The 24,354-nt window shown below is 45.5% G+C and overlaps 1 protein-coding gene across 1 annotated transcript in view; it reads left to right on the plus strand.

The window, feature by feature from the left end:
• Positions 1-286: 286 nt before the first annotated feature.
• NTN3 (netrin 3) overlaps positions 287-24,354 on the plus strand; it is a 118,527-nt gene continuing 94,459 nt past the window's right edge. Inside the window, exons 1-2 of the mRNA XM_035131239.3 lie at positions 287-417; positions 555-643. The gene's annotated coding sequence lies outside the window, so the exon portion shown is untranslated. The remainder of the gene's footprint in view (positions 418-554; positions 644-24,354) is intronic.

A 24,354-nucleotide genomic window follows, 5' to 3' on the forward strand; every position in this document is an offset into this window, starting at 1 on the left:
AAGGCAGGGCATAACTTTCTCTCTCGCACTCACATGCATACACACACACACCTCCCTGTATGTGATTAAATGTCTTGAAATCTGCTTCTGATTTCCTCGGGGAGTTGACTTTTTCCTTCTCTCCCCCCCCCCGGATTTATTGAAACCTTTTTTTTTTTAAACTCCCATTTAAAGGCAGCCCGACGCTGAGGCTCAGTTTCTCCACTGTTGCATTTCTCCCACCCCCCCTCTCTTCCCACCCCCTCGCCGCTCTTTCGGTCCCTCCCAGCGAAGCAGCCCTTCATTGGGTAGTTCAGAGCGAGAGAGCGAGAGGGAGAGGGAGACGCAGCAGCAGCAGCAGCACACAGCCGGGTGCCAGTGGGCGAAGAACCCAGAGCTGCCCCGAGCCGCTGAAGCAGCAAACACGCTGACTTTGAGGTGGGTGGGGGCTGGCTTTGTTGATCCTACCCCCTCCACCACCTTTTTGTGTGTGTGCGTGTGCTGCTGTTGCAACCAGCTGCACCAGCAGAATTTCTCTCTCCAGAGTTCCAAACTCTTTATTTTCCTTTTCTTAGCCAAGACGATTTGGGTGTCTGGAATTTACACTCCGCTGACATCTCTCGGCTGGGCGTTGGAGTGGAACTTTCTACCTGTTCTTGTCGCAGTAAGTTGCCCTCCCTCCCCACCCGCCCCGCAGTGCTAAATGTTTATTATTTTTTAAAAAGGCAAGAAAATATGTTCTTTCGTTCTTTCTTAGCCTATTTGTATCTGGAAGTGGGGGAGAAAATCTCTCTTTCCATTTTTGCTTAGTGAATAGATTAAGGATCCGCTTTTACACACACCCTCTACTTTTACACACACCCTCTGCTAATTCAGCCCTGTCCAAGGTAAATAGTATTTAATGGGACTTTTTATTTTTCTTTCCATCTATTTTTCTCTTCCCCCCCCCTCCACCTTTCCTTTTTATTTCCTGTTTAATCCTTTCAGAGCTGCTTCTTGGAATTTCAATCGAGGGACAGAACTTTAAAAAACCTTTCCATTTGATAAATCCTGCACGAACTTTTGGTCCCTATGGTGTGTGTGAGAAAGTTAGTATTATATAACAAATTGGCACCTTTAAGCAATTTGTCGACTAAAATAACTGCCCCGCTGCTCAGTTTGATGGACAGTTTTTATATAAGGGAGAGCCAGGGGGTCCTTAGGAAAATCGGCTGGTTCATTCTGGATGAGGGAGAGAAGCGGCAAGAAGTGGGTGTGTTCAGAATAATGAGTCCAGGAAGGCAGGTGGGAAGAGAGTGCATGTTCTGGCTTTCAACAGCTGCAACAGGGTACAAAGTTGGTTAGACCTTGAGACTGAGCAGGGCATAATTTTACATGGACATTAGAGACAGAATCCTGGGACAGATGTATTGCAAGATTGTGTATAAGAAGGTGGCACTTTCCTTAGAACTTTTTCTTTTTAAGCAGAGACTGGACAGCTGCCTATCAGGGTTGCTGTAGCATCAACTTTCCTGCACAGGCAAGGGGTCAGCCTAAATGACCTCTGAGGTAGCTTCAAAATCTATGCTGCTGTGCATGCACATGACAATATTGACTTTGGGTTTGCAAAGTGGGATTTGCGCAGGGTTGCCAGGTGTCTTTTTTAAAGCCCACCCCTGACATCCCACGTCAGGGATAAAGGCTTGGGTGAAAGGGCTTGTGGATTTTTGTGCCAGCTCCATCAATTTCTCCTGGAGACATAGTTGGTAGGTGGTGCCTAAGAGGTACCCTTTTGCTCCAAACAATACCCATCCCATATATTTCCCAGAGAATAGTCACTTTGGAGCTTTTTTTTTTTAATGGCTTCCTGGCATTCTGATGCTTCAGCTGTAATTTCATTACCCAGAGCTCTGCTCTACTTCCCAGCTTTCTTCTGCATCGACTGGGTGAACTCCAGTTCAACCAGAAGCAGGTGGGTCAAGCAGCCCTTTAAGGGTTGTCCGTCTAACCCTCTGCATTCAGATCCCAATGTTTGGGGTGTGCATCTCAAAGTATATGCGGGAGGGAGGGAGGGAGTTGTGCTTTTTTGCAAGTGGCTACTGGATTTGTTGCCCCCCACCCACCCACTTCCATCTGCTGCTTAACGCTTTAGAGATTTCTCCTCTCTAAAACTGTTCCCAGATGAAGTGAAGTGCTGATTTAATAAGCAACTGCTAGCATGTGTGTTTTGGCACCAGAAAGTTGGCAGAAATTTTTCTTTTCTTCTAAAGAGTTAAGGCATCATCTGAAGCTATGTGCAAACCCCCCCCCCCAATCCCAAATAGAGTATCTGCTGTTCTGGCATATGAAGCCTGCATTTAAAAAAAATATTACTGCCATTCTTTGAATAAGGAACATAAGAAGAGTCCTCCTGGGCTAGACCAAGAATTCATCCCATTCAGCACCCCATTGGCCAGAGTGTCCAGTCAGAGGGCTTTGAGAAGCAGCTATGAAGGACACCAGAAAGCTGTCCCTCCCTTGTTTCTCACCATCCCAGAATCTGATATTCACAGAGAGACTACCTCTGATAATGGAGGTTCCATATAGCCATCATGGCTAATGGTTTTGCTTTTTGGGTGGACCATGAATTTGTCGCCTTCCAAGGCACTCTAAGTCGCTGCCACAACGTTCTGTGGCAGTGAATTCTACAAATGAAGCGTTTTGTGAAGAGGCTCTATTTTTCTCTCTCTGTGATTGTAGTGCGCTCAGATTCATACGTTATTCTGAGGTTGTGTCTGGGGTGAAAACCTTATGCAGAATTCTGGAGAGCATGTGCTTGCTATTTCATGACATTTTGGTTGGTCTGATTAAAGGTATTACTCAATTGTTGGTTTTGGTCTTTTCTTTCTTCTGGACCAAATGCAGCTGCATCCACTTTATTTATTATTTTGCATTTCATGTTGAGTATCATTCTTTAGAGTAATGAACCCCCCAGCAAGGTGAATGCTCTTTCCAATGATTTTCTCCCTCCACCCCCAAGATGCTGCTATTAATTGGCAGAAGTGCTATACAAGCATCATTGTGTTTGCCCTCACAACATCCCTGACAGGTAGACTAGCAGTCTTCCTGTTCTTATTTACTCAGTAGCCTGCACTGTGTGGTTTCAAAAGACAAGAAGGGGTGTTCTTTAGGTCAAAGAGATGTTAGAAGAAAAATAAACACCCTGCAGACTGTTCCTTAATGTTTGAAAATCAGGCTCTCCAGCATTTGAAATGAAAAGGGCTTGTATTTAACTAACTTTTACTCAGAGTAGACCCACTGAAATTAATAGCCCTAACTCAGCCATGGCTGTTATTTTCAGTGGGTCTATTCTGAGTAAAAGTTAGTTGGCCGCAACCCAAGATATGTGGCATCTTAATGTTCATGAGTGCATGTGGATGGATCATTAATGAAGATCCTCTCTGCACATTTTCTTCCCTGTTACCCATCTTTCTTTAAGAATCCACACCCATCCATCCGCCAGGATTCAGCAGATGAAAGTTGAAACTTACTGTACAAGTACAAAGATAGCCAGATGTTAGCAGATTTGGCTCAGCTGAAGAGAAGAAGACAAAGGCACAAACCCTGCCCCAAAACAAAAATACAAAAAAAACCCCACCTGGGTTGTGTTTTGCCTGTATTATGGGAAGAGAAAACCCATACGTTCTGCAGGCAGAGCAAAGGAAGGAAGTCTTGCAGAGTTCCTGGAAACTTGTGCTGGGATGAGAAAATGCTACGGCTTGCAGCGGAGGTGTGCTGGTGCACAACAACACAAAGGAGCTAATACATTGCTCTGCCTCATGTGTCCTTTTGGCAGGGAAGGATTTTAGATCTGACTCCCCTGAACTCAGCCTCATCATTCTGCTGGTCAAAGCGTTCTCCATTCCCTTGCTTTGTTTGTTGTTTAGTCGTTTAGTCGTGTCCGACTCTTCGTGACCCCATGGACCATAGCACGCCAGGCACTCCTGTCTTGCACTGCCTCCTGCAGTTTGGTCAAACTCATGTTCGTAGCTTCGAGAACACTGTCCAACCATCTCGTCCTCTGTCGTCCCCTTCTCCTAGTGCCCTCCATCTTTCCCAACATCAGGGTCTTTTCCTGAGGATTCTTCTCTTCTCATGAGGTGGCCAAAGTATTGGAGCCTCAGCTTCACGATCTGTCCTTCCAGTGAGCACTCAGGGCTGATTTCCTTCAGAATGGATAGGTTTGATCTTCTTGCAGTCCATGGGACTCTCAAGAGTCTCCTCCAGCACCATAATTCAAGGGCATCAATTCTTTGGCGATCAGCCTTCTTTATGGTCCAGCTCTTGCTAGACATGGCCAAATGGGCTTGTGCTGCTTTGGAGATAGGAGCTTGTCCCCGTCTGCCTCAAAATGCAGCCAGCAAGGTTTAATGTAAGCCAGGGTTCAGCCCTGGGGCTACCAATGTAGTAACTGAGGTACTTCTGAGCATGTGCAGAGTGCATTTCTCCCACAAACAGGAAACCTATCCTCAAGCGCATGTGGGCTTAGGGGCAGCTTGTCTAGATGAGACCAGATGGCATCCTACGAAGCTTCAACTCCACCTGCCCCAAACAGCAGTTCTTTTACAAGGTCCCTTCAGCTGGAGCTTCTCCAGTCTGTTGGCCACTGTGAGAGGGGATAGGGCCATAGCTCAATAGCAGCAGATCCTCCATCCATGCACAAGGTTGCAGGTTCAATCCCCACCATCTCTGGGTTGGGCTGGGAGATGAGGGATCCCTGCCTGAAACCCTGGAGAGCTGCTGCAAGTCAGTGTAGATGACACTGAGCTAGATGGACCAGTGGTCTGACTTGGTATTAGGCAGCTTCCTGTGTTTCCTATGGATTAGATGGGCCTTCGGCTCTTGTTAGGTTCTCAGGGTCCCTGCCAAAGCAGATTGGAGCTGAGCTCCAGCTTCTGATACTGCCAGTGCCACCTTCTGGGATAACTTGTTTTGTGTGCCTGCTGGCAGTAAGTACCAGTTGAACATAATCACCCCTCTTCTTTCCATGTGTTTCTCATATTTATTATTGCAGACTGATTTCATTGCTTATTCTCAAACACTTTATTGGGAAGGCTCATCACAACCTGTTTGCCTCATTTGAGGAGTGACGCTCTTGGATTTGACAGGGAGTGCTGCCCTCTTCCTAAAAGGGTGAACAATGGTGGTTATTGAACTAGAGAGCAAAATCTTCACACATTAAAATTTTAAGGTGGACATTTTGCAGCCAGGGTGAGGTTTCTGCAGTCCTTCAGATAGTGTTGGACTCTTAACTTCCTTCCCCATGATCTGTGGTCCTGGGGAAGATTATGGTCTTCTGTACCTAGTACTATTTAAAGAAAAAGAAATACAGTATGCATTTTATTTTATTTAACAAAATTAATATACTGCATGACGGCAATAAAACCTCTATGTGGTTATACGTGTGTGAGAGAGAGATCAATAAAACACAGTTAAAACAGGTGCAGGCGGGGACAGTTTTGCGTGTGTCCCATTGATGTGCAACCGCTGACATGCGTGGCCTTTGTGGCCCTGGAATGGATCAGAATGGGCTTACACACGACCTCTGACATGTGCAATGACATGGAACGCAACCCCCACACAAACAGGGAGTTGTTTGTATTTTAAAACATTCAAAAGATCATTTAAATTAACAGAAAGCTAAAAACACATGCCAAATTCCGCATCTCAGGATAGGGTTGCCTAAACAAAAGTGTTTTAAGCAGGTGCTGAGAAGAGTGCGGCAAAGGCAGCTGTCTGATGTCAATAGGCAAGGAGTTCCAAAGTGCGGGCTCTACCAACGCTAAAAGATCGATTTCTTGCAAGTACAGAATGAGGATTACGTGGAACTTGTAACAGTGTCAGCTCTGCAGATTGAAGTGGTTGAGTGGCTGCATATGGGGTGAGGCAATCTTGCAAGCAAACTGGTCCCGTGCCATTAAGGGCTTTACATACTAGTACCAACACCTTTTAGTAACACATCTGGGTTTAAAAAACAAAAACAAAACCCAGATGTAGCTGCCAGCTATGCAATTAAAGTAATATCTACTTTGACCCTAAGAGAGCCAAGCGAGCCCTTGGCGATGCATCCACCACCTGAGCTAGCATCTGTTGCAGTTGTCCTTGCATCTGGAAGCGAGATAAGTGGATGGAAAAGGCCCCCCTGGCACTAATCCAGGTGCTGATCCATCTGACAAAGATAAGCGCTTAGGGGAAAGGGTATAGAGCACATGCTTCGCATGCAGATGGTCCCAGACTCAATTCCGGGCATCTCTGAGTTAGGTTGGGAAAAGGCTCTTCTTGCTTGAAGCCCTGGAAAAAGCCACTGCCAGTCAGTGTAGACACCACTGAGCTAGATGGACCAATGACTTGACTCAGTATAAGGATGCAGTTGTGTACAGCCTGCAGGTGTGTTTGGTGCAATTTTTGTGGACACCGTGCAGGAGTTGGCATGTGAATGTCAACAAAGGCATTGCACCTGCTAAACAGGTAGTCAGTTCACTGGCTGATTTGAGATTGCCTATTTCCCTGCAATATGTCTTTCTTAAAACAGAGGGAGCCAATGGGCTTTATGAGTATCAGCAGTGTGACTTAAGCGGGGGGGGGGGGAGTGAAGGGGTTTGAGTTAAATTGAGAACCACACCACCTGTTCTTCTAGAAGTCTCTAATCAGTGGGGAATGGCAGGCTGGTTGTAATTGCATGGTGTTAGGCTAAAAACACTCTGTTGGAGCACAGAGATACTTCAGAAACTGGATCCAGTGGGGTGGGGGTTAGGGATGGGGGATAAACCTGGTTTAGTTCACATTGAAAGGCCAACCTACTTAACCAGCACATTCCGAAACATTATGTGAATTGAACCACAGCCATCCTTCAAAATCCGTACTTCTCCAAACCTTGCGATGCCGTTTGCCAGCCAAATAATGGGCACAAAAATCCATGTAGTAGGGTCAAGTGTGCATAAAAATGCATTCTATTGGAGAAAAGAACATAACGTAAAGCCTTGCATTAGGGGAAACTGCTTTGCAAAAAAAGTGTGTATATTAGGTAAAACAGCATAGGGATATAAGGGCACTAGGAGAAATTTGTACTGCAACGCTGATTCATTTTTATGAAGACTAAAAAATAAATAAATCGCAAAGTGATGTGGAAATGCAGAGAATGGACTTGGAGATTAGAAAACCAAGAAACCAAAACTGACAGACTTTCTCATCCCTACCTGGAAAGGACTGAACTTTGTAATTAATAAAGCTCTGGGCACAGGAGGGATGTTTTGCACATGGAAATAGCTGGGTAGGGACAGGTGAGTTACTAAGCAAAGCTGATGGAGAGTGAGGAGACCTCAGGACATCATCGTGGTGATGATGTGCAGGCGCTGCTAGTCAAGTGGGACTCTATACCTCAAGCAGTCTGTTTCAGAACTGTTAGCAGATGCAAAGTCCATGAGAAATATGCATCCTTGGCATGAGGAGGCAAGCCTGGCTGGGAGAATGGGGCCCTGACTGACTCCAGCTACAAAATTGAGGCTGCTGAACAAGTGCTTAGGTTTTTCTTGGGGGGGGGGGGGTTATTGCTGCTGGTTTTTTTGTATCTTTATTTTAGATACTGTGATTTTTGCGGATATTGTTCAGTTTGGTGCTGCTTTTTTACCATGTTTTATTCTATGTAGTCTATGACTGCTTTTGTTATGTTGCAGTTACATGTATTTTTCATGTTGCAAGCAGCCTTCAGCATGGTTTGAACTGTGGAAAGGCTGGATAAAAATAAAAGTATGTATGTTATGTATGTATGTATGTATGTATGTACGTGAGGAAAGATCTTTCCCAGCCTCTGGAGTGGCAGAAAACAAGCTTGCTCTGTCTTATATGTGACAGCCCTTTAAAAACAGAAATCCACAAGAGGACCCAGTGTTATTAATTGCTGTAGTCTACCTCCCTAAGTAGTAACACTCCTTTTAATCAGTTTTCTTTTAAACAATTGTTAAAACCTGTATTTATTGCCTATTTTTAGATTATTACTGTTTTTCTTTTATTGTTTTATGTATTGCATATTTATGTGTGCTGGTCAAGAACCGTAATAAATCAATCTAATTAGGTGAGGCAACAGAAATCCACATTGTGTCTGATAATAGGGCTGCTCAGGTATGTGTCAGGTGTGATGTTGGTGGACACACAAAGGTCCACCCAGGGACTGCACCTGTTAAGTGGGTTGTTCAAGGAGGTTTGCAGGCAGATTTGGGATTTGAGGTTTTCCTATAGTGCTGCTTTTATAGAACAGAAGGAGTCAATAGACTTTAAGATTAGACTTTAAGTCAATAGACTTGCAGGTGGGATTTGGGGGGGGGCACAAAGAAGGGACAATCCCATTAGGGAATTTCACAGTCATACCTGGAAGCCCAATGGCTAACCTGTGTCCTTCCAGATATGGCTGAACAGCCAACATGGCCTATGGGCAGTGATGATGGGTGTTGCAGTTCACCAACATCTGGAGAGTCACAGGTTTGATTAATCAACAAATGTAGAACCTGTGGTGCGCCAGATAGTCTTTATTTGTTCATTTGGTGTTTTGGGATCCTGCTGTTTATCAGGGAGGACTTCAGAGCAGCTTACATTTTTTTAAAAAATCAACATGTTAATAAAGTTTACAGAAATCATGAACCAAAATTTAAAACTCTAGCTCCCATAAGCCCCAGCCAATGAGAGTTGGAGTCCTGTAACATGTGGAGGACCAGAGGTTTCCCCATCTCTGCTATTAAAATGCTAGTTGCATGGTGTGGGAGGAAGGGACTCTGTATGTGCTCAGAGATACTTGGTCCTTTGTTCTCCCCCAACCCTTCTAAAACTGTGTAGAATTTTGTGGATAAGGGACCATTCCCAGATTCTGCAGCACTTAACAAATCTCTCTGCCACAGTTGATTTTTTTTTTGTAGTAAAAAAAGTGCATGATTTCTCGGTGAAATATATTCTGGATATTACAGTCTTGGCTGGCATTCAGACACAACATAAAGCTTAGCAGTATAGTTTAAGTGATATCCATTGCCAAGAACTGGACTGCATCATATGAGCATTTGTCTCTGTCTACCAGCTCAGTGCTGCTGTGTTCTGCAAATAAGGTTTGCGGCATGCCCCTTTCAAAACTTGCAAAACATTAATTCTGTTCCTCTTCAAAATAAACAAACAAACAAAAAACCCTATCCTCACAATTTACAAAATAGCACTAGGGACTTTGTTATAAAGCAGATTGCTTTGTTCCAGGATTGGGACGGTAGGGCAAACCACTACAGGAGTTCTGTAGGGCTGTGTTTAAAACAAGACCCCCCCCCCCAACAAACCTCACATTCAGCCACGCCATGTGGAATCAGATCAGTGGCAATAAAGCTCTTTGCATACCAAGTGCTATTCCCCAGAACATGTGAGGCAGCCAGACAATGCAGCAGGAATGTGTGAAGGGGTTTAGGATGCCTAGGCAGGGATTAAGGTCCTGTAAAGCAACAAGTTGGATGCTATTAAATGTTAATAAACGGCTTACGGCTGGGGTGGATGTGCCATTCCAGACCAGGTTTCTTAAATGTACCTAATCGCCAAGTGTCTCCGTGGGCTGCCGTTGGACTGCTAGGCACCTCGGTCCGCAAACTGCAGCAGGGCTTAGATCTGAAAAACATCCTCTTTTGTAAAGCCACATCCTGCATTGCGCCCTTCATCATTTCTAGGCTAATGCAGATGATCAAGGGAAAGGAAAGCCCCCTTGCTTGCTGTCTGAGGGTACAGGTGCAGTAGTGGCTTGAAACACAGCAAAGTTGTTCCTCCCCACCTGCTCTGCGTTTCAAGTTGCTTTCTTACATTGCTTTCAGAGAAGAGGTGGGCATGTCTTCGCTCGATGGCCATTGCCTGATTCGTTTCTCCGCACTAAGGCTGTCATCTGCACCTGTGCAACGGCTGCCTGAAATGTTTGCACAGTTAAAGTGGATTACGGTACTCTGTCACCATAGGCCACGTGTGAGGAACTTTTGGCCCTCCAGATGTTGCTGGACTACAACTCCCATCAGCCCCAGCAAGCCTGGTCAGGGATGGTGGGTTTTGTCGTTCAGCAACATCTGGAGGGCCAAAGGCTTCTCTGTGAAATATATTGTCCTAGCTCAACAAATCCTCTTTTAAACAGTGGGCTTTTGTGGTTAGGAAAGTGATGGAGAAATGCACTGAGAAATGTGACCTGAATAAATGATTATTGAGAAGGCATGTAAACATCCTGCAAACAAATCAGGATGAAGCTTATTGAATACTCAGTAAAGGCCGACAACAGTCTAACCTCTGCAGAATCTTTGTGCAAGGAAATTGGGATGGATGCGCAATGAAAGCAGGTTATCTGGAGGAGTCCTAAATAGTTTGGGAAATGGATATCTGAAAGGCTCCCATATGAACCTGCCTGTGTGCAGTCATACTTGGGAGAGGTCCTGTTCCATATTCCTCCCGTGGGTGGGTCTTCTTGTACTTGGCGTAGAACCTTCTCTATTCCGTGTTACAGATTGTGGGACTCGCTTCCTGCAAGACCTCCTTCGGCTTGCTTCCTGCATGATATGGTGACTATTTATGCATTGCTAAAACAGAGAGAGCACAGGTTTAGGGAGGCGATATACATTTATATGGAACTGCCCCCCCCCCTCATATTGCCATGTGGAGTTACAGCAAGAATGCCCATCATTTTGGCAGGAACTGTGTCATTTCAGTGTTCCATACTGGGGGTCACCAACTTTTCTGGGCCAGTGGGCACATTTGGAATGTTGAGAGAGTTCCGTGGGCACCAGTCTCAAAATGGCTGCCATGGAGTGTGATGGAAGACAAAATGGCTGCCACAACAAAAATGGCAGAAAAAAGAGAGGGCCACAAAACAGTATGGTGAGTGCACTTCCCTCAACTATTCCATGGGGAAAAGGCACTTACATCAGCAACTGTTGCACTGTTCAGAATGGAAGAGTGGATGAGTGCGATTTTAAACGCTATATTCAAACAAATTCAGACTTCAGTTGTAAATTGTTTTTCTTGGAATCTTTTTAAATATTTTGAGATTTGACAACTCAATAGCACATACTTCCCTCACAGTTATTTGGAATTTAAGAAATAAATTGAATCCAGTGACAACTGTTAAACATACTAATTTTTAGCATACCTATAGGGTGAAGCCTATAAATGAATGTTTCCCTTCGGAATAACCACGTGAAAAAAACCACGTGAAAACCAATTACGGCTTTGATTTTTGATCTGGCTGGTATGGTTTCTATTCCCGTTGCCCATTTTGACTTGTAATCCTTCATTAGGTTACTAACTAATCTTATGAAATAATGCACTCAAATGGGGGAAATTCCCCAGTGAAAAAGTTTTCCATTTCTTGACAAGCTTCCTTGGAAAATTTTTCTACCCCAAATCACTGACTCTGCATAAATGTAGGTTTAGCTGCACGGCATGAAATACAGGCCCTAGATGTTACTAGCAAGTTTTACTAAATTTAGATACCGGGTCTCAAATTCTACATAAGCCAGCATCAGTGTGTGTGTTTGTGTGTATTGGGGGTGAATCATAATGGTAACCAAAAGCATCTAGGAGCCAGAACTACTGCCTCATCTGTTCTGTTAGCCCACAGGCTAATTTCAAGCAGCCCTTAATTTAATTTTTTGCGGGTGGCAAGGAGAAAGGAAATGGCAGGAAAGTGGGCAGCTGAAAGAGGAAGAGGGTGCTTTCAGACTGCTGCTAATTTCAGGTGGGATTCAGTCCTATACCAGCAAATTCTTTTCATGCAATTGAAGCTGATTTGGTGCTCTTGCACAACCCTCCCCCCCCTACTTTGCTACCATACTTGTACTTTTTGTGATAAGCAAAGTGATAGGAAAATGCACTGGAAAGGATGGGCTAATAATTTTTTGATGCAATGTCATACAACTTCCCCGCAAACTATGGTAGATCATAATGGATGCTCTGTAAATGGCTGACACCGTTTAACCTCCCCTTAATTTGTCTGCACAAAGGTCGCATCCATACCATACATACACCATATGCTTAAAGCATATTTAAAAATACATGGCTTCCCAAAAAGAATGCTGAGAACTGTAGTTTGCCTTCACAGACACACAATTCCAAGAGCCCTTAAGAATCCTGCAGCTCCCAGGATTCCTTGGGGAAAGGCATGTGCTTTGAATGTATTTGGTGAATGTGATATTTGTGTAAAAAATCAAAATAATGCTCAATAAACAGGACTTTTAGAAAAAGGAGGGTGCTGGGGGGGGGCTGGAAGGCAGAGAGAGGAGGAGAAGGAGGGCTACTAATGACCCCATGCACTCCAATGGATTCCCAACGGATTCCCGCCCCCAAGGGAATTGAGCCCTAGGCAGAAAAAAGGTCCCGTCACCCTAGTTGTTGGTGCCTATTGTAGGACAGTACAGGGATCCCTTGGGCCTCCTGATGTTGCTGAACTAGAATTCCCATCAGCCCTGGTCATTGCCCATGCTTAGCTGAGCAACATCTGGAGTTCCCCACACCTCTTGCAGAAGAACGATGTTTTCCTAGCACACCTTTACCCCAAAAGAACTAACAGCTTTTTGACTTTTATGTTTGCAGTGTAAATGAATAGTACATGCCACAGAGTAATGTGTAATTCTGGAGGGGATGGGAAGTGATCCTTGGCTTAAGAATAAGATCCCATCCATGCTATACATTTAAAGCACTCTTACACCACGTTAACAGTCATGGCTTCTCCCCAAAGAATCCTGGCACCTGTGTTTTGTTAAGGGTACAAAGAGGGATTGGAGAACTACAGTTCCCAGCACCCTTAACAAACTACAGTTCCCAGGATTATTTGGCGGGACGGGACACCATGACTGTGAAAGTGGTACAAGAGTAGGTTAAGCATATGGTGTGTATGTGTGTGATAGGAGACGAATGCTGCATCCATCTCCCTGCTTTCCTATGTAAAAGTTTGGAGGGTATGCCATTGATCTCACTCCTTCGAGAGGCAGTGATTGTCACCAATTGGAATGGCTTTGAAATAGGATTAGATGAATTCCTGAAGGATAAGTCTATCAATGGCTACTAGCCATAGTGGAGGCTGTTCTCTGCCTCCACAGTCAGAGGCTTCTGAGTACGAGTTGCTGGAAACCGCAGGAAGAGAGGGTGCTCTTGTGCTTGGATTCTGCTTGCAAGTTTCCCACAGGCTCACCTGGCTAGCTGCTGTGAGAACAAGATGCTAGACTAGACTGAGCATTGGCCTGATCCAGCAGGGCTGTTATTATGCTTTTAATTGACCAAGAGTGTTCTTCTTTTTTCTTCTTTGACTAGCCAAATGCCAACACTCATCTCCTTTTCCAGCTTTAACGAACCACCTTCATCCCCGAGCTCTCCAGCAGAAAAACTGGATTTCTGTGACCTGAGTAAACAAGGATTGTGCCCAAAGGAGCAGACGCAATAAACGGGGCGTCAGAAGTCAAATAGTCTCAGCAGCGCAGTGGTGGGTCCCCATAAGCATTAAGGGCAGATAAATCATATCACACTGCACCATATATGGAGGTGTTTTTGCCTTCCATTCTGGTGAGCAAAAATTGAGTCAGTAGGCCCCAGATTCATGACAGCTATTGTGGTTTGCAGCAGATGAGTGCTGTGGGTTTGTGCCTGACTGTGTTGTTGCTGTTACAGAAGCACGCAGCTAAAGGCTTGATTCCTCGGCGAGGTCCTTTCTGGGTGAACCCTGCTGAATGAATGGGAGCTGCAGCTGAATTGTGGCTTTAAGGGAGAAAAAGTTGCTCCTTCCAAGATAAAGCACAGAATGGCAAGTGGACTGAGCATTGACAGCCCTTTCTGATGCAGCTTTATTCCCCCCCCCCCCCAGTGCCTTTGTGTTGATTCTGATTTCTTTCCTTTGTGTTTTGTAAGTCAAGAAATCTGGCCTCTTTTTCAGAAGATGCTAATTCCTCTCCCCACTGAGGGTGGGCGGAGGATGATGTTAATTTAAGTCAGGTTCTAAGACAATAGGGTCAGGCTCTGGGTTGAAGTTACATCAATACAATAGGCAGATTTTCAAGGCTCATGCTTTAGCCAAAGCAAAGATTCGGTGGCAAGTTGCACAGGGCACATCTGCCCTTTCCTTATTAGAAACAACTAATCAGTGTTGCAAGCAGTTGGGTCATTGTATGGCCTTGAGTCCAGCTCCATCACAACATGTGGCTTCCCCCGGGGCAGTCGGGCAACGGCTACAGTTCTGCCCCAGAACAAGGGTTTGACAGGCAGCATAGTGCAGTGGTTAGAACACTGGATTGAATTTTTTTTTAAATGCACAATCCAGTTATCTCTAACTGGGAATCAATGGCTTTAAAGTTGCCTGACCATGTTTTGGCTTAAGAACCATGGATGCCTGTTTTGACCCGGCTCATTCTCATACCCACATTTCTGCTTAGCTTTCTCCTCTAGGCCAGGGTGGGGAAATCTGGGGAGCTTCCAGATATTGCTGGACTGGACCCCCAACCATCCCTAAAGATTGGCCAGGCTGCTGAGGCTGCTGGGAATTGGAGTCCGGCAACTGGGGGGGGCTCCCCACCTCCGCTCTGGTCTTTGAGTCTTTGGTGTATGTGCGTTAGGTGTTTCCTGCATTGCTGTCACACAACGGGTGAAGTTGCCTTATATATCTAGCCTGATTGGCTACTCTGACGGGCAGTAGCTCTCTATGGTCTCGGGCAGCGATATTTCCTGACTTTCTGAGATGCATTTCACTGCCAGTGCCAGGGACCTGAAACTGGGGCCTTCTGCAGACCTCTTTAGACACATTTCTATGGCTTGCTGTGTGGGTCCCCCTCTCTACCACACAGTTTGCTTTTAGCTGTTTGTCCATGTTGTGTGGGTGCTTTTTCTTTTCTTTTCCACCAGCAACACATGGAATGATTTATCCATGTCCACAGCTGATTTTTATTTTTATTTTTGGTCTTGGCAAATGGTTAGATGACGGTAGAAACATTCCCCAGCTGGTGCCGGGATCAAAATGTAAAGCAGGACATGTGAACCTTGGGTTGTCTCAGGTGTTCCCATCTGCCCCGGCCAGTACAGCCTAATATTGGGAGCTGTAGTTCACCAACATCTGGAGGGCTGCAGCCATAGCTGCCAAGTTCTCCCTTTTTTTAAAGGGAAATTCCCTTATGCTGAATAGGCTTCCTCGTGAGAAAAGGGAAAACTTGGCAGCTATGGCTGCAGCATTTCCCCAGTCCTCATGTAAAGGAGCCACAATTGAACTATGGTTCCAGCAGAGGAAACAAGAAGGTTTTTGGTGTTGCAGTGAGCTGGAACCTCATGCTAGGAGAGACAAAGAGAGATATTTCTCAGTCTGCATCCGTATTGGAATTGTTTTTAGATGCTTTAATTTCTTTAGAATTTGTGTTTGCTGCCATGGTGTCAGGTTTAGTGCTTCTCCCACACAAGACACGGAACACTGGCAGTATAAGTAAGGTAAAGGTAAAGGGACCCCCTGACCATTAGGTCCAGTCATGACCGACTCTGGGGTTGCGGCACTCATCTCGCGTTATTGGCCGAGGGAGCCTGCGTACAGCTTCCAGGTCATGTGGCCAGCATGACAAAGCTGCTTCTGCTGAACCAGAGCAGCGTATGGAAATGCTGTTTACCTTCCCGCTGTAGTGGTACCTATTTATCTACTTGCACTTTGACATGCTTTTGAACTGCTCGGTTGGCAGGAGCTGGGACCGAGCAACGGGAGCTCACCCTGTCGCAGGGATTCGAACTGCCGACCTTCTGATCGGCAAGCCCTAGGCTCTGTGGTTTAATCATTCTCAGTTGACTCAACCGGCTTCTGATCCCTCCCAAGGCCAGATATACGCCACATCCTCCCACACCTCCTTGGCGACTCAGGTGCAGCCAATTCCTCCTCGTCTGGAGATTCCTCTCTGCTGGGCACGTCCCTGACACATGGGCTCCTTTGGGAGAAAGGGGAGGATATATATTTGCATAATAATAATAATAATAATAATAATAATAATGTCCTTTCTAGTGTAGCCAGCTATATATGTGGAGTCCAGGATGCTAGGTGCACACCAGCACCTAGGCCTTGCTGGAGTCACCATGTCACAGCTGCAGGCGCACAACAATTGAGTGATAGTGAAAGTTCTGCCCTGAAACAATGAAGGTTAACCTCTTTAAAATATGTAAATTTTGTTTGTTCATTTATTTAAAGGTATTTTCCTCCACTCTTCAGACCTGGAGCTTGGGGAGAGATCAGAAAGACCCTCAGAGGGGCTTGCTGATATCACTAAAAGGTCTGTCCCCCCTTGCTATCAGGCTTACCATCTAAAATCACAGAAGAAAAGGAAAGAAGGATTGGCAGGGAGAAGGAACCCCTCCTCCAGTACCTAGATCTTAGTTACAGAGTACATCTGGAACGGAGAGAATTCAATGAGAGGAGCAGCCCAAGAGGTGCTGGTTTCTCAGCTGAGCCAATGGAGAGGCTCTCCTACCCCACCTCTCCCTCTGCTATGGGCCTGGTGGCATATCTGATGCTAGCTGGGGGGAAGTACCTGAGAGGGGGGGTGTTTCCGCAGAGCTGATGGAGAAGCCCTGCAGTCCCAACTCTGAAATAGCCTCATGGAACGGTGGCGACTATTTTAAGAGTTTGAGTGTATATCTTCCTTGCAGTAACTATATTTATACTTGCACTGTTCAGCTCTCTAGGGATTTAACAGGGCAATCCCATGCATGCTTGCTTAGAAGTAAGTCCCGCTGTGTTCAGGGCAGCTGGCTTCCTTGTAAGTATTCCATTTGCAGACTCGGGCTTTTAAAACTCAAGAATGTTTACTATAATGTTTAATTTCACCATGGACCTGGTTGCCTCTGCTGTAGAATAGCTGCAAATCAAATGCATTCCATGACATTTATGGTTATAGAAGAAGGGGGAGAGGAGTGTGTGCTCATGCTCTAAATTTCAAGACATCTTGAAAATTGCTCCCAAAGGCAGATTAAAGGGCACTGGTTTACCTGGGACAGGAACCAAATGGTGCTTTGGGAGAAGAACGTCTTCCTTAGTTCAGTTTTTGAACACCTTGCCTTTTGATTACCTCATTCCCTAGCTTTGTGGTATGACTTGAACGCATGATCTAGCCCTGTTAAATTAGAGGGGAAATTTGCATGTACAGATCTCATTACAATAGTGGTCAGTTGCACGCACACTGTTTGCAAGATGGGCGCTGATTATGTAAATAATTCCCCCCTGTATTAAAAGGGAAAGTATGCTGTCTATTTTGCAAGTGAAAACAAACATTAATACTATTTGCTTCGGCTGTTGAGCTGATAGATCAGGTGCACGGGAGGGGGTGTGACCTCAGGCCTAGGGGCTGAATGTGGCCCTCAAAACACTCGCCAGGCCACATCTATCACTGTCCCTGCTTTGTACCCTGACTGTTTTTGCCTGGCTGGAAAACTGATGGTGCTTCTCGCTTGGAAGATTGAGAGTTATATGTGTGTGTGAATGTGTGCAGAAACTTGCCAACTGTACAAAGGTAAACTTCATATCCACTGCTCTTACCACTTTTGCATCTGCCCCCACCCACTACTGACAGGTGGCCCCCAGAAAGTTGTCCAGAAAGTTATGTGGCCCTTAGGCTGAAAAGGGATCCCAGCCCCTGAGATGGACAATTCCCAGGTCCAGAGATTATAAATGCAGGCCTTTCTCTGAGTGTCTCTTCCAGCTGAGATTCAGCAGGTGGCCACAAGAGACAGGGACTTATTAGTAGCAGCCCCTCCATTGTCAACTGCCCTCTCCAGAGATGCTTTCTGGGTGCCTACATTAATATATTTTCAGCACGAGGCATGACACTCTGTAATTTTCACACAAGCATCTTAAACTTCATATGTTTAATCTCTGGTATGACTGCTGTGTTTTAATGAAATTGCTTAATCCTGTGGAACTTGTCAGGTCTGGTATTAATTGCTGCTTGCCATGATTTTTTTTTACTCCTATGATTTATAAGGATTCTTTTTTAGTGAAAGTGCTGCTCTTTAGAACTTTATGTGAATTTTGTGGTCTTAAAAACATCTTTAATCATTCTCTTCCCCCCCCCCCCGAAGAGCATGGTTGTTATTGAGCAATTGATAAATAGAATGAATAAACAGACAAATAGTTGAATAGATATCCTGGGACAGTAGATACACCCTCTCTAAGTGTTCCACCCACCCCAGCCTCTGCCTAAGTTACTTGCCTCTAAATCTGCCCCTGGATCTGGTAAAGAGGGGAAGGTGGAATCTGTGCATCTTCTCTGCCTTGCACAGAGTCTGCCTCTAGCATTGCTTCTCTTCGTTTTGCTCTTGTTATCCAACAAGAGAACATTGGGTTGCCTACTTGGATCACTTCAAAACTGGACAAAATAATTTGTTAAGGGTGTTGGGAATTGCAGCTCTGTGAGGGTGTAAACTACAGTTACCAGTTCTTTGGTGTTGGGGAGATGTGCTTTAGATGTATGGTGTGCAAACAGCCCAGGGGGGTACCATATTTTTCCTACTAAAAAGTAAGGAGAAATGTCTGTGCGTCTTATGGAGCAAAGCCGCTCAGCAGCTGATTGCAAGAGATCGGGGAGGGAGATAAGGGACGCTAGCTCCCTTCCGCCCCGGCCCCTTGCCCAGGCCTCCATTGTTGAATGTTCTGCAGAGGGAGGCTGTTTGTTCCCCCAGCAACATGTGACTGGCTGATTGGATTATCTGTCTGATTAGATTATCAGGAAGCTGCAGAACTGGGAGTTGAACAGGATTTTTCCCTTTGCAAAGTAAACTCAACAACTTTGAGCTGATCCTTTTAAAAATGGGGCTTTTCCTCTTTGCAAAAGAAGCTGCACAACTGTGAGCTGATCCCCCCCAAAATTGGGCTTTCCCCCTTTCCTCCGCAATAAACTAAGTGCGTCTTATGGTCAGGTGCATCTTATGGAGCGAAAAATACGGTAGTTGTAGGCAAGAGCACCTCCAGGTCACTCTGTGTAATGTATACAATTACGCCATGCCCACCAGACTTCATAATACACACAAAGGCATCTCTTAATTCTCCATTACAGACCCCAGGCTCTTCTCATCATCCATCGTCCAGCTGCTCTTCAGTTCTCATGTTTGCTGCCCCAGCAGAGTATTTGAAATGATGGTTAAGTGCATCTCTGGCAATCGTTGAGTCCATTGGGATAGACAGGAGTTGGCTTCCAGCTACGCAGTGCCATGTTTTCGTTCTCTTTGTAAATTTAATTCTGCCACCGTGCAGAGCAAGTTAGCATCTATCGAGCAGTGTTTCTTGGAAATTCATCTGTTGCACTTGTGAGGGGGCTGGGGGGGAGGAGAGAGAGATGAGCAGGGGTGCATTGCCAGAGGAGATGCCAAATTATTTTCTTCTTCTCTATCATTTCCAAATAAGGCAAAGAGTCTCCCAAGAGAGACACAGGGAGGGAGATGTAGATGTGCAAATATACAGGAAACTGAACTTTCCTCCCCAGCTGACTAGGAAGGAAAGGGGACGGCCGTGGCTATTGCACTCAGAGAGCATTAGAAATGATGTTGTAGGGCATAATTCTGATCCACTTGGGATGCATATAGGTCACACAGTGGCCTTCTCCATCTGGAATCTCTCTAGGCTGGTATCACTTAACAGTTCTGTTATTGTCCGGGTTGTCATCTTTTATTAATAATCAGCCACAAACTCTTTTCTACAGCTTGGGATAAAAAAAACCCCTCCCTTTTTCTTTTCTTTTTTGAAAAAAGAATGCTGGTTGATTGAGAATTCATCTGGCCTCTTAGCAGCAGTACCTGTTCGAAGAATAGCTATTTTCTCACCACAGGTCTGGATTGCTTATAGAATCGTAGAACTGTAGCATTGGAAGCTACAATCCAATCCCCTGCAATGCAGCGATTATGACTAAAGAGTCCCTGACAAGTAACCATCCAACCTCTGTTTTAAAAAACCCAATGAAGGAGAGTCCAACACCTTCTGAGACACAGTCTGTTCCACTGTCTTCCTGCCAGAAAGTTCTTCTTAATGTTTAGTCAGAATCTCCTTTCCTCTGATTTGAATCTATTAGTTCAAGTCCTACCCTCTGGATCAGCAGGGGGGGGGGGGAGCATGCTCCATCATCTGTGTGACAACATTACAGATATTGAATATGGTTATCATATTACCTCTCAGTGTTCTTTTCTGCAGGGTAAACATACCCAACTCCCTCAACTGTTCCCATAAGGCTTTGTTCCCAGACACTTGATCATCTTGGTTGCTTTCCTCTGCACACATTCCAGCTTGTCAATAATATCCTTAAACTGTGGTGCCCAGAACTGAACACAGTACAGTACTCCAGATGTGGTCTTACCAAGGCAGAATAAAGGTAAAGGGACCCCTGATCATTAGGTCCAGTCGTGACTGACTCTGGAGTTGCGGTGCTCATCTCGCATTATTGGCCGAGGGAGCCGGCGTATAGCTTCCAGGTCATGTGGCCAGCAGGGCCGTCTTAAGCGCCCCTGGCGCCGTGGTGCAACAGATCCCTCCGGCGCCCCCCCCCCGCCCCGTTTCCCAACACGGTGGGTGGGCAGGCGCAGCGTGCAGCGCGGCTGCCACAGGCGCTGCTGCGCGACGGGCGGGCACGCACAGCGCGGGTGCCGTGGGCGCAGCTGCGCGGCGGACCGGCCGCCCAGTGGGTGGGCGCAGCTCGCGGCGCCCCCCTGGCGGGCCGGCGCGTGGTGCCCTGCGCCACCCAGCCTGGACGTAGGGCCGGCCCTGGTGGCCATCATGACAAAGCCGCTTCCGGCGAACCAGAGCAGCACAGGGAAACGCCGTTTACCTTCCCAATGTAGTGGCACCTATTTATCTACTTGCACTTTGACATGCTTTCGAACTGCTAGGTTGGCAGGAGCTGGGACCGAGCAACGGGAGCTCACCTCGTCACAGGGATTCAAACCGCCGACCTTCTGATCGGCAAGCCCTAGGCTCTGTGGTTTAACCCACAGCACCACCCCCACTATTTCTTCCCCTGATCTGTTGATGCAGCCCGGAATTGCTTTAGCTATTTATTTATTTATTTATTTATTTAGCTGCTGGATCATACTGTTGAGTCATATTAAACTTATTGTCTACCAAGACCCCCTATCCTTTTAACATGTATTGCTGTCAAGCCAGATGTCTTTCATCCTATATTTGTGCACCTAATTATTCCTGCCCAAGTGCAGAGCCTTACATTTGTCCCTATTGAAATTCATTTTGTTAGTTTGGAGGACTGGAAGGACTGGAGGACTGAGCTCATTTAATGTCATCTTGAATCCTGAGTCAGTCTTCTGAGGTATTAGCTACTGCTCCCAGCTTGTTGCTGGTGTCTGGAGAATCTGTACTCGGCACTGGAATTTGCTTGCCAAGTGTACCTTTTGTACAATCTGCCTTGCTTGGAACACGTTTGGCACTTTGCAACATTGGTGTGTGTGTGTGTGTGTGTGTGTGTGTGTGTGTGTGTTTCTTTTAAAAAAATAAGTATTTCAGCTGTGAAGAACTGCACAGCAATGCAAATACAAACATCTGTGATGCCAGATTGTAGACGCAGGGTGGATTTCAAGGAAATGTATATTTTTGGAGTTAATACCTTGCCAAAACATTAAAAAAAACTTGTTAAAGCAAGGAGTGCCACCCCAGACCATGTGGAAACTGAAGTGAACTTTATTCCCTTAAAGTATCAACAAGTGCACTATTTTTCTTTCCTTAAATATTGGAGGATTTGGGGGTGGGGGTGTAAATTGCTGGTTTAAATTGTTTTAATTGCATTGCTTTAGTATATGTGCACAGAAAATAGTAGATCTAGATGAAACACAACACATGAGGTCTGCATTGATCATTGGAATGCATAAGATTGTTGTATTTTTTAGAAGGTTGCATAATCTTTGAAGGGGATGTAGCTGTGAGGGGTGTGATGGTCAGGGGGCCTGGGTGTGATTACTGTGAAAGGACACGGTGCTTCTGAATTTGCCACTGTACGAGAGCTGCAGAGTTAAGATGCTTCTGTGGTGTTTATAAATGATACAAATGCAGAGACACTGTGCTTGAGTGTTCACATTGCTCTCGTGCTGAAGGTGTGGTTTTCTATCATATTTTTTTATCCCACCCTTTGTTGCTCAGGAAAAGTCCCAGCCTGAACTGAAAGGCTGTTGAGGCAGCCCCACTGGTTGACTTGGATAGGATTAGTCCAGTGTGCCTCACTTCACTGAAAGGGTCTCCAAACCACACAGCTTTGATGTCTTACTAAAATGGGGACAGGCAAACACTGAGCTGGAGGTTCCTTGTTCTAGATCCAGTGGTTCTTGGCATCCTCACACGATGCTCATTTATCTGGGAAATCAGCCCCTTCTGACTTCTTTTCTGTTGGTGGGGACTGAGCATCATTCAGAATCTTTCACTCAAAGATACCATGGGTGGTGCTAAGCTAGCATCCCCAACCGAGGCTCTTTGGCTGCGTGCAGAACCTATTTTTCACATGACTCGGCCTTCGGGTTCAACAGCTTCACCACCTATTAGTGACCCATTTGTGTTCCAACATGTTGGGTCTGATACTACTGTTCCGTTTTCCCTTCCTGTGATTCTGGCACTGTTGCAAGGAGCCAAGGAGCCACGGAGCAAGCTTTTCTCCTCTCTGCATCCTTCCAATTAGGAAATAGCGTTCAAGGTGCAAGGAGAGGGATGCGTCTTCTCTCTTCCAAGCATCCTGTCTCAAATTCCGCTGTGGTATAGGAAAAGGCCCTTCCGCCAGGTACCACTTGCCTAACCTCAAATGATAATCCAGGCACAGTGATGTAATTAGGTAATTGTAGACTCATAACAGTCTTAAGTGGAGACCTGATTAAGATGGTAATGCCTGTTATTTGACTGTCTTTGGAATGTGATAAGCCAGTTCGGCTGAGTTTGGAACCTTTCATGGGCATTCTGCTGTGTTGGTCCCTGAACTTGTAGCCCCAAAGTCCTGCCCTTAACTCACTGCTACATACAAGCAAGACCTTGGTATTTGAGGTGTGGGTGGTGTGGGGTGGTGGTGGGGTACTTGAGGTAGCCAGATCTCTTCTGCTCAATATAGGTGCACAGCTCAGTCATACCCCAACTGCTTCAAGTATTGGTTTTTGGTTTTTTGTTAATTACCCAGGATCACATTATTACAGACTCATCCCTGTGGTGATGTACCTTACTGGTATGTGTGTGTGTGTGTGTGTGTGTATTTGCAACATTTAGGACATTTTAATATTTTTTTTTAAAAAAATAAGAGGTGAGGTTACAGAAGTCTATAAAACAATGCATGGCATGGAGAGAGTAACCCCCCCCCCAATAACAATAGAACTTGTGGACATGAGTTGAAGATTCAGGACAGATAAAAGAAAAGATTTCTTAACAAAGGGGAAATGGAATTTATTCCCATAGGAGGCAGTGATGGCATATAGCCTCATAGAATCATAGTCTTATTTTTCAAACGATGGACTGACTGTGATTGATTACCAGTTAAACATCTGGCTAGTTCAGACGACAACCTTGAGCTAGGTTAAGAACTTTGAGAACCTAAAAGAAGAAAAGTCGCTTTATCAAGGGACAGTCCACATACTTATTGACATTTTCCTACAGGATGTGGAATTAGTGTGTGAAAACAGTGCAGACCCCATGACCCCCAGGCATGCACTTCCAGATGGTGGAGATGCCAGGCGCCATCCTGGAGCCTAGGCATCTTCACTTGGTCACAAGTAGCCGATAGCAAAATGTGCCTGGCGCCTAGCTAATTTCAAACACTGCATGAGGGTTATCTAGTCCAACCTCTTGCAAGGCAGGAAACTTTGCCCAACATGGGGCTCAAACCCATGACCTTGAGATTAAGAGAGTCTTGCTCTACTGACTGATCTATCCCACCAATCCTGTATGGCTTTAAAAGAAGGTTGGACTAATTTATGAAGGATAAGGCTATGAACTAGTCACAATGGCTATGCTCTTTTTTCACAGTTGGAGGTTCATGGAAACCAAAGGAGAGGAGAGGGCTCTTGTGCTCTCATCCTGCTTGCATGTTTCCCATAGACATCTGGTTGGCCACTGTGAAAACAGGATGCTGGTCTAGATGGGCCTTTAACCTGATCCAGTGGCTATTCAAATGTTCTTATGATCTTAGGTGTGTTGAATCCTTTCTCCAAGTGGCATTTATCTGTTCTAACTCACCACCCTTTGCCCCTGCAGGAATCTAGCCATGTACCCACGAGAGTAAATGTGTTTAGTACCTTAGTTGGGGTGTTTGGCTGGGGGAAGGCAGAATGGAATGGAGAAGTGGCAGGAGGAAAGAGTTAAATACCTACAGCATTGCTTCTCTGTCCAAATCCCTCCCTCCC

Source organism: Zootoca vivipara, chromosome 13 (assembly GCF_965207765.1).
Source record: "Zootoca vivipara chromosome 13, rZooViv2.hap1.1, whole genome shotgun sequence".
NCBI lineage: Eukaryota > Metazoa > Chordata > Lepidosauria > Squamata > Lacertidae > Zootoca > Zootoca vivipara.